At 41.7% G+C, this 12,570-nt stretch overlaps 2 protein-coding genes across 10 annotated transcripts in view; one reads left to right on the top strand and one right to left on the bottom strand.

Annotated features, from left to right (window-relative positions):
- The window catches only part of HMG20A (high mobility group 20A), a 47,827-nt gene extending 46,642 nt beyond the window's left edge, over positions 1–1,185 (bottom strand). Inside the window, exon 1 of one of the 2 annotated variants that reach the window (XM_010955218.3) lies at positions 671–1,185. The gene's annotated coding sequence lies outside the window, so the exon portion shown is untranslated. The remainder of the gene's footprint in view (positions 1–670) is intronic. The other variant, XM_010955219.3, reaches the window with a different exon arrangement.
- A 267-nt stretch (positions 1,186–1,452) lies between these two features.
- Positions 1,453–12,570, top strand: part of PEAK1 (pseudopodium enriched atypical kinase 1) — a 204,727-nt gene continuing 193,609 nt past the window's right edge. For 6 of the 8 annotated variants that reach the window (XM_074354018.1, XM_074354013.1, XM_074354017.1 and 3 more), the window contains exon 1: positions 1,453–1,659. The gene's annotated coding sequence lies outside the window, so the exon portion shown is untranslated. Of the gene's footprint in view, positions 1,660–2,238; positions 8,456–9,279; positions 9,545–12,570 lie in introns of those variants that run through there. The other 2 variants (XM_074354015.1, XM_074354014.1) reach the window with 2 other exon arrangements.

Here is a 12,570-nt window from a genome sequence, read left to right as displayed (position 1 = left end):
TAAGGTGAAAATGCTTCATACTTTATGTAAAATACTGAGTCCTGTAATAAACCACCTCCCTAAGAGTAGCTACAGAGTTCTGTGGCATGTCAAGGCAGAGAACACCGCTATATCTCAGTCAAGGTTGGACTTGAGTAGTGGGACAGGGGCGGGCAATTCATGAGTCACACCAAAAAGTATGTCGTCCTGTAGAGCTGAGTAGAGAATTTTAACAAGGGGTTTCGAATTATTTGAAGAATGCATTAAAAAAAAAAAAACTCTGTTGAGGAGAAAATTTTCCATCTTATATGTGGAACCAAAACTCACATAAATTTTGATTGGAGATTAGCACAACTTCGTTGAATAACCTAATTTTCCTCGTAAGACACAATCCCAAAGCTTTAAGATACCCTCTATGCATATGGCACCAAGCATCACCTTTCCAAGCCCTCGCCGGCACAGGAAGTGGGTTGGACACCCCAACCATCACCCTACCCCCACCAGGAAGTGAGTTATGTTTCCCCCTCCACCAGGATGGCCTTCCTCCCCTCCCCCAACCGGAAGTGAGGCACCCCCATTCAGTCGGCCTCAAACCCAGACAAACCAGTAACAACAGCAAAAGAGGGATGATCTTCAAGGAGTGAAAGGCACCTCCACTGTGGCCACCCCCAAGCTCGCCTTGCTTACTGACCTGCTGACGATAGGGGCAGGCAGGGGCCTGGGGCCTAAAGAAAGTCCCTGGCACAGAGGACAATTCCCTGAGCCCCTCTCAATCGCCTTCACTCTTCTCGCTCCGCCGTCTCACAGCTTGACAAAAATTCCTCCGCAGTACTTTATTTTGATGTCTTTTCTTTCCCTTTACCTAATCGCTTAACCACCTTCTCAGAGGTAACTTCTCTTATCGCAGCATTTAAGAGTGTTCCGGTGAGGAGAAAAATGGAATATTATTCCCCATACCTTCAGAAAAATGAAGGGATTATTTTGTTGGAAGGCGGCGAAGGACTACGTAGTTACGCAAGGTGAGGCTCGTTTTCGCTGAGTTTTCTGGGAAATGTAGTTTTTTAAATTGCTAAGGTCCGCAGGAAGTATTGGGGCTTAAATTGGTAATTACTATGTGCTGAGTCCTTGAAGACACATTCTGTATTCGACGGCAGGCAGACCTACGGTGCTCCAGCACGAAATGGGCTAACAGTCCCGTCCCCTTTTTCCTCTGGACGTAACTAACCTGAAATTTCCCTTCACGCCTGCCCAAGGTCTTGGTCGCCCCGCCCCTTCTTTTGGCCACGCCCTCCTCAGCCAATCAGACGCTCTCGAGGTCCCTTCCTCGGGAGGTAGGAACGTGAGAGGTGGGGCCTCACGGTGACTCCTCCCGCGGGGCTGAGGCGTGACCGGGAGAAGGCTGTAGGCCGGTGCGCGCGCGCGTGCTCGCTCAAGGAGCGCGGCTGCGAGTGCGCGCGCGGAGGGGCGGCGCGCGGGGCTAGGAGGAGGCGGGCGGGCTGGTGGGCCGGGCGGACGGCGGGCGGCCGGGAGCGCGCGGTGGACTCGGCGGCGGCGGCGGCGAGTAGTTAGTTAGTTGTTGTTAGTCAGTGTCAGTTGCTCGGCGGCGGCGGCCGCAGTCACCAGGAAGGGGACGGGACGGCTGGTGATGGTGGTCACCGCGGCGGCGTGTGCGCCCTTGAGGTAACGGGGGCAGGGTTGCTCTAGTCCTCTCCGTTCCCTTCTTCTCTCGCGCCGGCTTGTGGGACCGGGGTCGTTGTGGGGTGAGGGCGATGACCTGGGGGAATCCGGGCGGGGCGGCTCGGGGTCTGGGTGGCGCCGCCGCGGGGTCACTGGCGGCCGGTGCGTCCGGCCTGGCGCGGGCTCTCGGGCCACGGCCACCCCTGCGCCCCGTCCCCCCCGGGCCCTCCGGCGCCGCGCGCCCCCTCGCGCCCCCTGCCGCCCCCGCTCCCGCCCCCTCCCTCGGCGGCGGCGGCGGCCCCGGTGGCTCGGCGCCCCCCAGAGGAGGGAAAGTTGGGACCTGGCGACGAGGGACGCCCCCGGGCGCGGCTGGAAGACTGCTGGGGAAAGTGAAGCCAGAGGAGCTGGACGCGGTGAGGCTGGGGCAGGAAGGACTCCCTCCTCTTGCTCGTGCTAAGTCTGCACGGACATCCACCTCCAAACCCGGGAGGATCTGGCGCAGTCTGGCCAGCAGCGCCAGGACGAAACCCAGTGGCTCTTTGCCTGCTCCCTTCGCTTTGCGGTTTGTGAGCCCCCTAACGTGCGGGTTTGCTTGGTTATGTGGGGATTTTGAATGGTTCAGTGGGTCAGTTTGTTTCTCCTTTGCCCTTTGATTCATCCGTTCTTGCAACTTTTCTTACCTCCCGCGTTTAGGACTTGCCGTCCGAGTCCCCTTCCCTACCCCCTCCCCGTCGCCTGCACCATCATCCTTCTGATTTCGTTTTTCGTCCTTTGACTAAATTAAAGACGGCTGAGAGCAACAGGAAAGAGAAGCCCTCCCACCTTTGTATGTCACTTAATTGCAATCCGTTGTGTTTTTTAAGATCCCTCTTTAGGAATTTGAGAGCTGTGGAATGGAGTTATTAGAAGGCTGGCGTTGAGGGATAGTGACCAGTTAAAGGAAAACTATGATTTCATCTTTATTGGCCTTGTTATAGAGAACCTAATACGTTTTTCTTCTGCTTCTGTTAAATGTGGTAAGATTATACGTTGAATTAAATATTTGAAGACTTACATAAAAGGCTATTTTTAGGTCATTGGATGATGTATGCCAACAGCTTTTCACCTGAATTGGAGCTGCCTTGAGGATTCTGTTTTGGGGTCTACCTCCTGATTTTCTGCTTAGCGACAGCGTCTTCTTTTTTCCCCCTGATAAATGAAATGATGTAGTAATGGGTATAGCGGGAGAACCCATATTGCTCTCTGCAGTGTAGAAGTGAAAAACGTGGATTATCCACAAGGGTAAAACTTTCCATGAGCAATCTTGACTACTTGCTTCATGATGGCTTTTCCTGTAATCTCAGCATTTCTAGATAGCTCAATTCACTGACTACCTTAATTACTTTCTGAAGTGCCTTGCACTTCTCTTTGGTGACTCGTTTAGTAAACTATAATGGCAAATATGGTACATTTTCTTGGCTTCAAAGATGGTAGTTATAGCCTCGGCCCAGAGATTAGCAGTTAACAATGGAAGCAGAATTCATACCATTGCTAGTGAGTTTTGGCTATGACCAACTCACAAACTATGTGAAAAAACAAACATCTTTCCATAACTGTCAGAGGGGAAGAGGGGGAAGTATTTTATCATGTCTTTATTTTTGGAGACTCTAGCATGACTGTATTATGTGGGGAAAAAAATGTCAAATTATTTTCTTTAAGCCTTTTTGATGTGTGGTTCTTTTCTCCACCCCTTACCCTCCATTTAGGGTTTGACATGTTTGGCTGGGTTCCAGGATGGGAAGAAAAGTATTTTGGTGAAAGAAAAAGATAAGATTGCTTTGAACTATTATCCTGTGACTATTCATTTACCCAGTGGTGGTACAGAGAAACTTCCTCCATAATTTTTGTATCCCATTAACATTCTATCAGAATTCATTTTTAAGAGTCCACCCTGAGGCCCATAAAGAAATACTTCATTACTGTTCCGGACAATCATATTGAAACAAATGTTCATGGAATGTGTTAAATGTGTTCACATATAAACATTTATCTTTGTACATTTATGGTAATGTAAATATTTAAGTCTGAGAGCTTAAAAACTTTTATTTGCTTATTTGCATACATGTTTTTCAACATCTAGCAGTGCCAACCATATTTGCCAAATAAGCATCAGCCATAAATTCATGCTTTGGCACATTTCATACAATAACTCTTCTAAATTGCTCCATGGTAAAGCATCATGAGATTAGCATTTGCTTCCACGAGAGAGATTTGTTGTTGTTTTTAACTGTAATGATGCTCTGTTTAAGAGGAACAGGTGCTGGGCTCTAGCTGTTTGTGTTGAAACCTGCCAAATCATACTCTTTTGTTGGATGGGTTATTTGAGTAATTTAGGAACCAAACTGTGGCCCCTGGCTTGCCAAGTTGAGTTCAAGGTTCCATATTACTGCTGTGAATCCCTGTTTTCGCTGTAAGAGGTAATGGTGTGTGATGAGCTTTATTTTCTTATTGCTGTTCTCTTTGCTGTAATTTCTGCTCTCCACCACCACCCTGATCCTTTCATTACTGGAGCTCTTGAGAAAGTCTCGGCTGCTTCATTGCTGGTTTGTTTTCCTTGGAGAAACTATAATAACTTTCAGGCCAGGAATATATAGTTCACATTTGCTCATCAAATATTTTGAGTGCCTTTTAAGTGGTAGGCATGGTGGTAAACTCTGAGTAAATGTGGAATGAGATGCCTTGTTGTAAGGAGTGTATAGTTCAGGAGGAGAAGATAGCTGATAACCAATAATTACAGTGTGAAGTGATACATGACAGGTGTAAGGAGATTCCTATGGATGGAAGCACAGAGGAGGAGGGGCAGTTGACAAAGACTTGGGGTATTGGGGAGGGAATGTCCTGAAATGCATCTTAGTGATTATGTGAGCTAATCTTCAAAAATAGGTAGGAGTTGACTAGGTTTAGAGAGAGGTAAAGGGCATTCTAGACCAGTGCTGCTCTATAAAAATAAAGTAATACGAATCACAAATATAAGTCACATGTGTATTTTAAAATTTTCTATTAATCATGTTGAAAAGTAAAAGGTGAAATTAATTTTAGTGATATATTTTATTTAACCTGGTGTATCTATGATATTATCATTTCAACATGTAATCAATATAAAAAAGTATTGAGATATTTGACATTCTCTTTTTCATACTAATTTTCAGAATCTGGTTTGTATTTTGCACATACACCACATCTCAGTTGGGACTAGCCATATTCAAGTACTCAATAGCCAGCCACAAGTAGACAGCCGAGTTTTAGAACAGGGGCTGGTGAAGTGGTAAGAAGCCAAATCATTGAATTCCTTATGAACTAAGCTAAGGAGCTTTAACTTTACCCTGAGGATTTAGTGGAGGTGGGGGTGGAATTAAACTGTGACAGAGTCATATTTGTATTTTAGGCAGTGAGGTGAATGCTGAATTAGAGAAGGGCAAAACTGAGAGCAAGACCAGTTAGGAAGCCATTCCTGGTGAAAAATGATGAGGCTGTAGAAGAAGGGGTGGATGTATGAGAGATTTAGGAAGTAGCACCAAGGGGGCAGGGTTCATAATCAGATTATAGAGCTGAGCAAGATTGAAGGTTTAGGATGATTCCCACATTTCTGTTGTGAGCTACTGAAGGGGGTAAGCAACTAAGGGAAACCAACCGTCTTTGCCAGACAGACCAAAGGTGAAAAAGACAACTATGAGAGATTTGTCACAGAAGCTGAGGGAGAAGAATATTTCAAGGACTAGGAGTGAACAATACTGTATCCTGCCATGAAAAGGTCAAGTAAAATAAGGACTGGAAAAAGTCCATGAGACTTGGTGATGAAGTCATCTGTAACTTCAGCTAGAGCTGGTAGCTACATTGTAATGCATTCCTTCAGTGGGGGTAAGAGTCAGTGACAGAAGTGTCGCTAATTGAGAGGAATACAGTGTTTTCAACAAAGGACTGAACGAAATAGTACAGATGGAGGGAGATGCAGGGGATTTAGAGAAGTTTGCTCCTCCCCCTTTTTTAAATTATGAGGGTCTTGGACATATTTATGTGGGATTGGAAAGAACCAGTGAAGGGGAGAAATTGAAGCAGAGAGAGAGGGAGAGGGAGAAGGGGAACAGAGGTGACTGATGGAGCCAAGGATTTGGAGACAGTAGGAGGGATGGGATCTGAGGCATAGGTAGACAAAGTGGCCTTGGGTAGGAAATGTTTTTCCTTTTCTAGTGAGCTGAAAGGAAGGAGGTAGAGTTGGAGGCAGTGTAAATAACTTTGTAACTGATAGGGGCAGGAAGAAGAATGAGTTGTATGTGTGTTCTGTTGTTTTTGAATACCTGCTTAGCATAATGGGGAACATGGTGGAATAGGGGTTCTTAAGAGCGTTTGAGTTTATTACAGCTTCTAAGGGATTGTAGGGGTGGGAGAAGAGACACACAGACACATGACTAGGAAAATGAATAAGGGATGGTTAGGCAGCATTTGAGGACACATTTGGATTTGTAGGGGTACCGATTGCATGGTTTGATTTTTTTTTTTTTTCCCAGCAGTGATCATTCTGGATATAGCTGAAGAAACCATTTAATACTCAGAAGAACTAATAAGGTAGCATTTTCCTTGACTGTAAGATGAACAGCTAGGGTTTAAACCCTGGTGGTTCAATTCCAGAGTCCAGGCTTTGCAGATGCCTGCTTGGTGGAGATGCCCAAAGGACAATTGTCTAAGGGAATTAGTGATGTCAAGGACTGTGACTGAAACAAACTGTGGAGTCCAGGCTGGATCTTGAGCAGGAATCCTAGGTGGGCTGATTCAATCGGGAGGAAATGAAGGGCGTGAAAGCTAGGGGTCAGTGTGAAGCTAAAGAGCGAGTGAGGAGGGAGCAGTAACATTAGCTTTTATTTATGGAGTACCTACTGTGTGCTGGACACTCTAATACCTTATTTCTAATCCTAGCATGAATATTATTAACCTTATATTCATCCCTTTCTCATCTTCCTTCAGATGAAGAAACAGGATTAGGAAGGTTAAATTACATGTCCAGAGATACACACTCTCAAGGATAGAACCAAGATCGAAAGCCCATTCTTTCTTCTCCAGATGGTAGTCTTCTCAAGTAAGGAGATAAGAGAGAAAACACAGTAATGATAAAAGTGGTAGAATAACACTGGAACGTTACATTTAGAACTTCAGAGGTGTATCATTCATTTAATAATGTTTGTTGAGCATTGTGTGTGTGCCAGGCATCGTTCTAGGTGCAGAGGTTACAGTAGTGAACCAGACAGGCAGAAATCCCTGCCCTCATGGATCTTACTTTCTGACAGACATTAAACACAATAAGTAAGTTATTGTTAATACAGTATTAAAAGGTGATAGAAAAGTGCTGTGGAGAAAAATAAAGTAGGCAAATGGGATAGGAATGCTAAGACGGGGGTGTGTGTGCTTTTAAAAAGGATGTCTGGGAAGGACTTGGTAGGGAGTGAGCGAAGACTTGAAGGATGTAAAGGAGCACACTCCGTGGAGCAAATGTTTTTCATTGGCTCTGAGGTGTGCGTGGTTTGTTCCCAGAACCCTAGGAGGCCTGTGTGCCTGGACTGGAGTGAACAGACAGTAGAAGATGGTAAAGTCAGAGAGATAACTGTGTCCAGTTCACATAAAGCCTGTAGAACATTTTAAGGACTTGGGTGTTTACATTTTGAGATGGACACCATTACAGGTTTTTGAGCAAAGTGATGTGATGAGATTTATGCTTGAAAAACTTCACTCTGGCTACTGTATTGAAAGTAATCGAAAGATGTAGAGTAAAAGTAGGAAGATCAGTTAGGAGGCTCTCTTACAAAATCTAGTTGAGAGTTAGTGGTGTCTTAGACTAGGGAATTGATGAGAAATGATTGAATTTGGATGTATTTTTAACAAGTTATTTTGAAATAATTTTAGATTTACAGAGGAGTTGCACAGATAATGCATAGAGTTCCCTTATGCCAGTGTTTCTCAGCTTCAGCATTTTTGATATTTTGGCCTGGATAATCCTTTGCTTTGGGGGTTGCCCTGTGCTATAGGATGTTAAGCAGCACCCCTGGCCTCTCTCCACTAAATGCCAGTACCACCCTCCTGTTGTAACAATGAAAAATGTCTCCAGCCATTGCCAGATGCCCCTTGTGGGGCAAAACTGCTCCTATTAAGAATTGCTGTGATACACCCTTCATGCGGTCTCCCCTATTGTTAACATCTTACGTAACCATGGTACATTTATCAAGTTAAGAAATTAACATTGGTATAGTGCTTCAGCCAAACTCCAGACTATTTGTATTTCACCAGTTTTCCCACTAATATCCTTCTTCAATTCCATTTTCCAAACCAAGATACCACATCACTTTTAGTTGTCAAGTTTCCTTTATCTCTTTTAATGTGTGACAGTTTCTTGGCCCTTCCTTGATACTTTTAAAGAGTAATGGTCAAGTATTCTGTAGGATGTTCCTCAATTTGGGTTTGTCTCGTGTCTTCTCATGATTAGACTGCATTGATGGAGTTCCGGGAAAGAATACCACAGAAGTGAAGCGCCCTTCTTACCATGCTGTATAAGAATCATGATATCAACGTGACATCACTGGGTAGTCACTTTAAGGTGGTTTCTACCAGGTTTCTCCAATGGAAAGTCATTATTTTTTCCTTTCCACACTCTGATCATTAGGAGCCAGTCATTAAGTTCAGCCCACACTCAAGAGGAGAAGAATTAAACTCTACTTCCTGGGGGGAAGAGTATCAAAGAATTTGTGGACATATGTTAAAAACACCACAGTAATTGGTAAATATTTTGGGGGAGAAACTTTGAACCTTTGCCAGTATCCTGTTTGAGCTCACTAGTTTTAGCATTTACCAGCATATCTTGCCTGCAGTAATTATTGCTGTGGTGTTCTAAATGTACTTTTAAATTTGCCTCATTCTTACTGTGTTTATTAATTGGAATTCTTTTGTAAATAAGAATCTGTCTATTACATAGATATCTATCTATAGTCATTTATATCAGTTCTAATTCATGGATACTTATTTTATTCTTAAAAATTTTTTTAATTTTATTTATTTTCAGTGGACGTACTGGGAGTTGAACCTGGGACCTCATGCATGCTAAACATGCACTCTACCACTGAGCTATACCCTCCCCTTATTTTATTCTTAGGGTTATAATTCAGTTGGTGTTATTTATTCTGCTGCCCAAATTATTCCAGCTTTGCCCATCGGGAACTCTTTTAGATTGACTTTTGTGCCCTTTTGATATGCTGCTGTCCCTTGTGTGTGTACATGTTACACTTCTTTATTCTCTGGCACTACCTGATGTTTCAGGCTCATGTTGTATTTTTCCTGCCTTGGCTCTAGACTCATTCCTTCAAGAAACTCTGATTCCTTTTATTGGAGAATGATATTTTGAGGTCAAGATCTGGATGCTAGGTGTGCTTGTTGCTACTGGGGTATCCCTGTTGCTAGGTGCTCTCAGTAGACAGAGCTAGGAACTATATGTATGCATACTAATCTACATGTCTGCACATATCTATGTTTATTTCTGTATATAAAATAGTCATGTATTCATACCAATATCTCTGACTCTAACTGGGTATGTTTTGATCCAACAAGGTTTGCTGATAAATTGGATATGGAATGTGAAAAGAGAGAAGTCAAGGATGATTCCAAGATTTTTGGCTTAAGCAACTGGAAGGATGGAGTTATCATTTCCAGACCTGGGCAGACTGTGAGCAGAGCAGATTTCCAGACTGGCTATGTTTTTTGAGATGTCTAATAGACCTGCTAATCGAGATGTCAAGTCAGCAGTCGAGCAAATGAATCTGGAGTTCAGAGGAGAATGGTCCAGGTGGAATACATTTAGAAGTTGTCAGTATAGGTGAGAGCACCTGAAGGGTAAACGTAGCTAGAGAAGAGGGTCAAGGATGGACCACTGGGGCATTCCAGTCAGAGGGGTGAGGAGGAGCAGTTCTGCAAAATGATAAGGATTGGGGTGTGGCTGTGGGGTGGGTTTCATATCCATTATTTTTTTTTTTTGTTATTCAACATTTTTATAGATTATACTCCACTTAAACTTAATACAAAGTACTGGATATATTTCTCTGTGCTGTGCAGTATATCCTTGTTTTTTTTTTTTTTTAACATTTTTTATTGATTTATAATCATTTTACAATGTTGTGTCAAATTCCAGTGTTCAGCACAATTTTTCAGTTATTCATGGACATATACACACTCATTGTCACATTTTTTTCTCTGTGAGTTATCATAACATTTTGTGTATATTTCCCTGTGCTATACAGTGTAGTCTATTCTACAATTTTGAAATCCCAGTCTATCCCTTCCCACCCTCCACCCCCCTGGTAACCACAAGTCTGTATTCTCTGTCTGTGAGTCTTCATATCCATTATTAATAAACACTAATTCAGTACTTATTATTTGCAAGGCACCAAGCTGTTTCAGGAGTTAACATTGCTCCCTTCCTCCATAAATTTACAATCTAGGATGAGACAAATTACAGGCTGAAAAGAAAGTAGCAGTGGAAGGCAAATACCAGACAATGGTTCAAATATAACATACTAGGGAAGCTTTTTAGAGGGCATAGACGTAAGAAACAATGAACTCAAACATGTGCCAGCTACATATAAACACTAATGTAAATGCGCCAGTCATGTAACTTGTTAAGCTTTCGTGTACATACCACTGATTACCAAAAAGGAGAAGCTTCTCTTATGTTGACCTTTTTTTAAACCAGAGATAAAAAGAGACATTTTATTTATTTATTTATTTTTTAAAATTTTTTATTGAAGTGTAGTTGATTTACAATGTTAGATTCAGGTATACATCAAAGTGATTCAGTTATACATGTATTTTCTTTTCAGATTCTTTTCCATTATATGTTATTACAAGATATTGAATACAATTCCTTGTGCTATTCAATAGGTCCTCATTGTCCAGCCATTCCATACACAGTAATGTGTGTGACCTTGTTTTCTTAAGTTGCTTCTGCTCTTGGTCCCCTGCCATTGTAAGTGGGATTCTACTTAAGACTGCTTAAAATAAAATGTTGCAAGGTGAAATCAAGCAGAAGTGGCGTTCATCTTCTGTGAACATGCTTAATTTTTGACTGCTGCTTTCATGGATGATCTTAGACATTCACATTTGTCATTTGATTACTAAAATCATACCCCAATGCAATTAGGGAACTTTAAGAGTAATTTAAATGTGTAACCTAGCAAACCAGTTTTAGTAAAATATTTAACTCCTTTGCACTAAAAATGGATAGGCTGTGATTGCCACCTGAGAAAAGGTGGTATAGCATGAGACAGGCAAATAGTACCTGTTTAGTAATTGCCAGTTACTCTATAGGAACTGTAAGAAAAATAAGGGATTTGTCTACTTTGTAGGATAGGGGGCAGAGAATCACACGATTCCATTCCCAGTTCTGTCACTGAATGGTTGACAAAGCTGTTACCCATTTGTATGTACAGTGTGTTGTATTTATTGTGAGAAACTTTAGTATATTTAGATACTGGAATACCGATAGTACCTACGTCAGAGAGTTTTTAAAAAAATTTTATTTATGTATTTTTTAATGGAGGTACCGGGGATTGAACCCGAGACCTCATGCATGCTAAGCAGGCACTCTGCCACTGAGCCATACCCTCCCTGCAACCCAGAGAGTTTTTAATGAGCTAATAAGCATTGAAAAATGCTTAAAATAATACCTGGGGCATAGTAAGTATCATGTGTTTATTGAATAGAATAAATAGAGAATGGCAGAAATGTTACATTTAAAAATTAATGAAATTTTATTTTTCTAGTATATTTATAGGTTTATCCATAGTAGGTAGATTATTTCTTATTTTTTAGAGAAAGAATTTCCTCTTATTCCCCTATCTCTACCTCCCCGGGCATCTGTGGTTCTCTTGATGGTGGAGGAGTAGGAATACTGTGTTTCCTCATAAATCCTTTATACAGGAGCACTTTTCACTGTTAAAAGTTAGGAGTTCACCCCTACTCCCATTACTTTCAAAATAGATTGAGTTACTTTTGTTATTAAAGGGAAGATGCCATGGTGCACCTCTTAAATATTTTGAAATAATGAGTTGACTGTTTCAAATGCTGAGAAACTGCTTTCTTCCCAGGTGTGAAACAGTTTTTATAGATTTTATTTGGGTAAAAAGTAGGAGTAATTGTGGGAGTTTGTGTGAAAGAAGATTTAAGGCATTGGAGAAGCAATAAAAAGTATTTTCCTAATGTCATTTCTCTCCTTGACTTGAAAAGTTATTTTTGCAGCAATATCCCTAAACTGTTTTTGAGCATTTGCCTTTGGGGATTAGCTGCATTCACAGTGTTAAACCTCACAGCTAAATATTTCAGGTAGACTGCAAGTTCTCATTCAGCTATGGTCCTGAAGTTAACAGAGATTGTTGGTTTCCATATTCATTGAGAAAGTTAATGTAAGGTAAGAGTGAAGAGGAGAGAAGAGAATCCTGTAGTTTGATAATCTTTTTCTTCCATAGTGTAAGAGCAAATTTACACTGTTTCTTGTATATTCTTTTCTGTACAAACGCAGCTTGTGGAATAATAGCATCAGTGAATCTGTCAGTTGTACCATCAGCAGCATAGAAATGATTTATAAATATAGTAGTTCCTAATTTAGAAAATTGAACTTTTAATTATTGACTTAGATTGTATTTCACATGTATTTTTTTAATTAAACAGATAACAATAAAATTTGAATCCTATTGTAAATGCAGCTTATAGTTCTGTTGTCAGATTTGCATTCCAAAGGTCTATTAAAAGATACTGTCATCTAGAAAAGGATATGTTTTGTGTTCTTCTGTAAAAGGCAACTATAGAGCTTTGTAGCTGCATAATGCTGACCTTCTCTTATCTCCTGTG

This window comes from Camelus bactrianus, chromosome 27 (genome assembly GCF_048773025.1).
Source record: "Camelus bactrianus isolate YW-2024 breed Bactrian camel chromosome 27, ASM4877302v1, whole genome shotgun sequence".
Taxonomy (NCBI): Eukaryota; Metazoa; Chordata; class Mammalia; order Artiodactyla; family Camelidae; genus Camelus; species Camelus bactrianus.
This window is presented reverse-complemented; position numbering and strand designations above follow the sequence as displayed.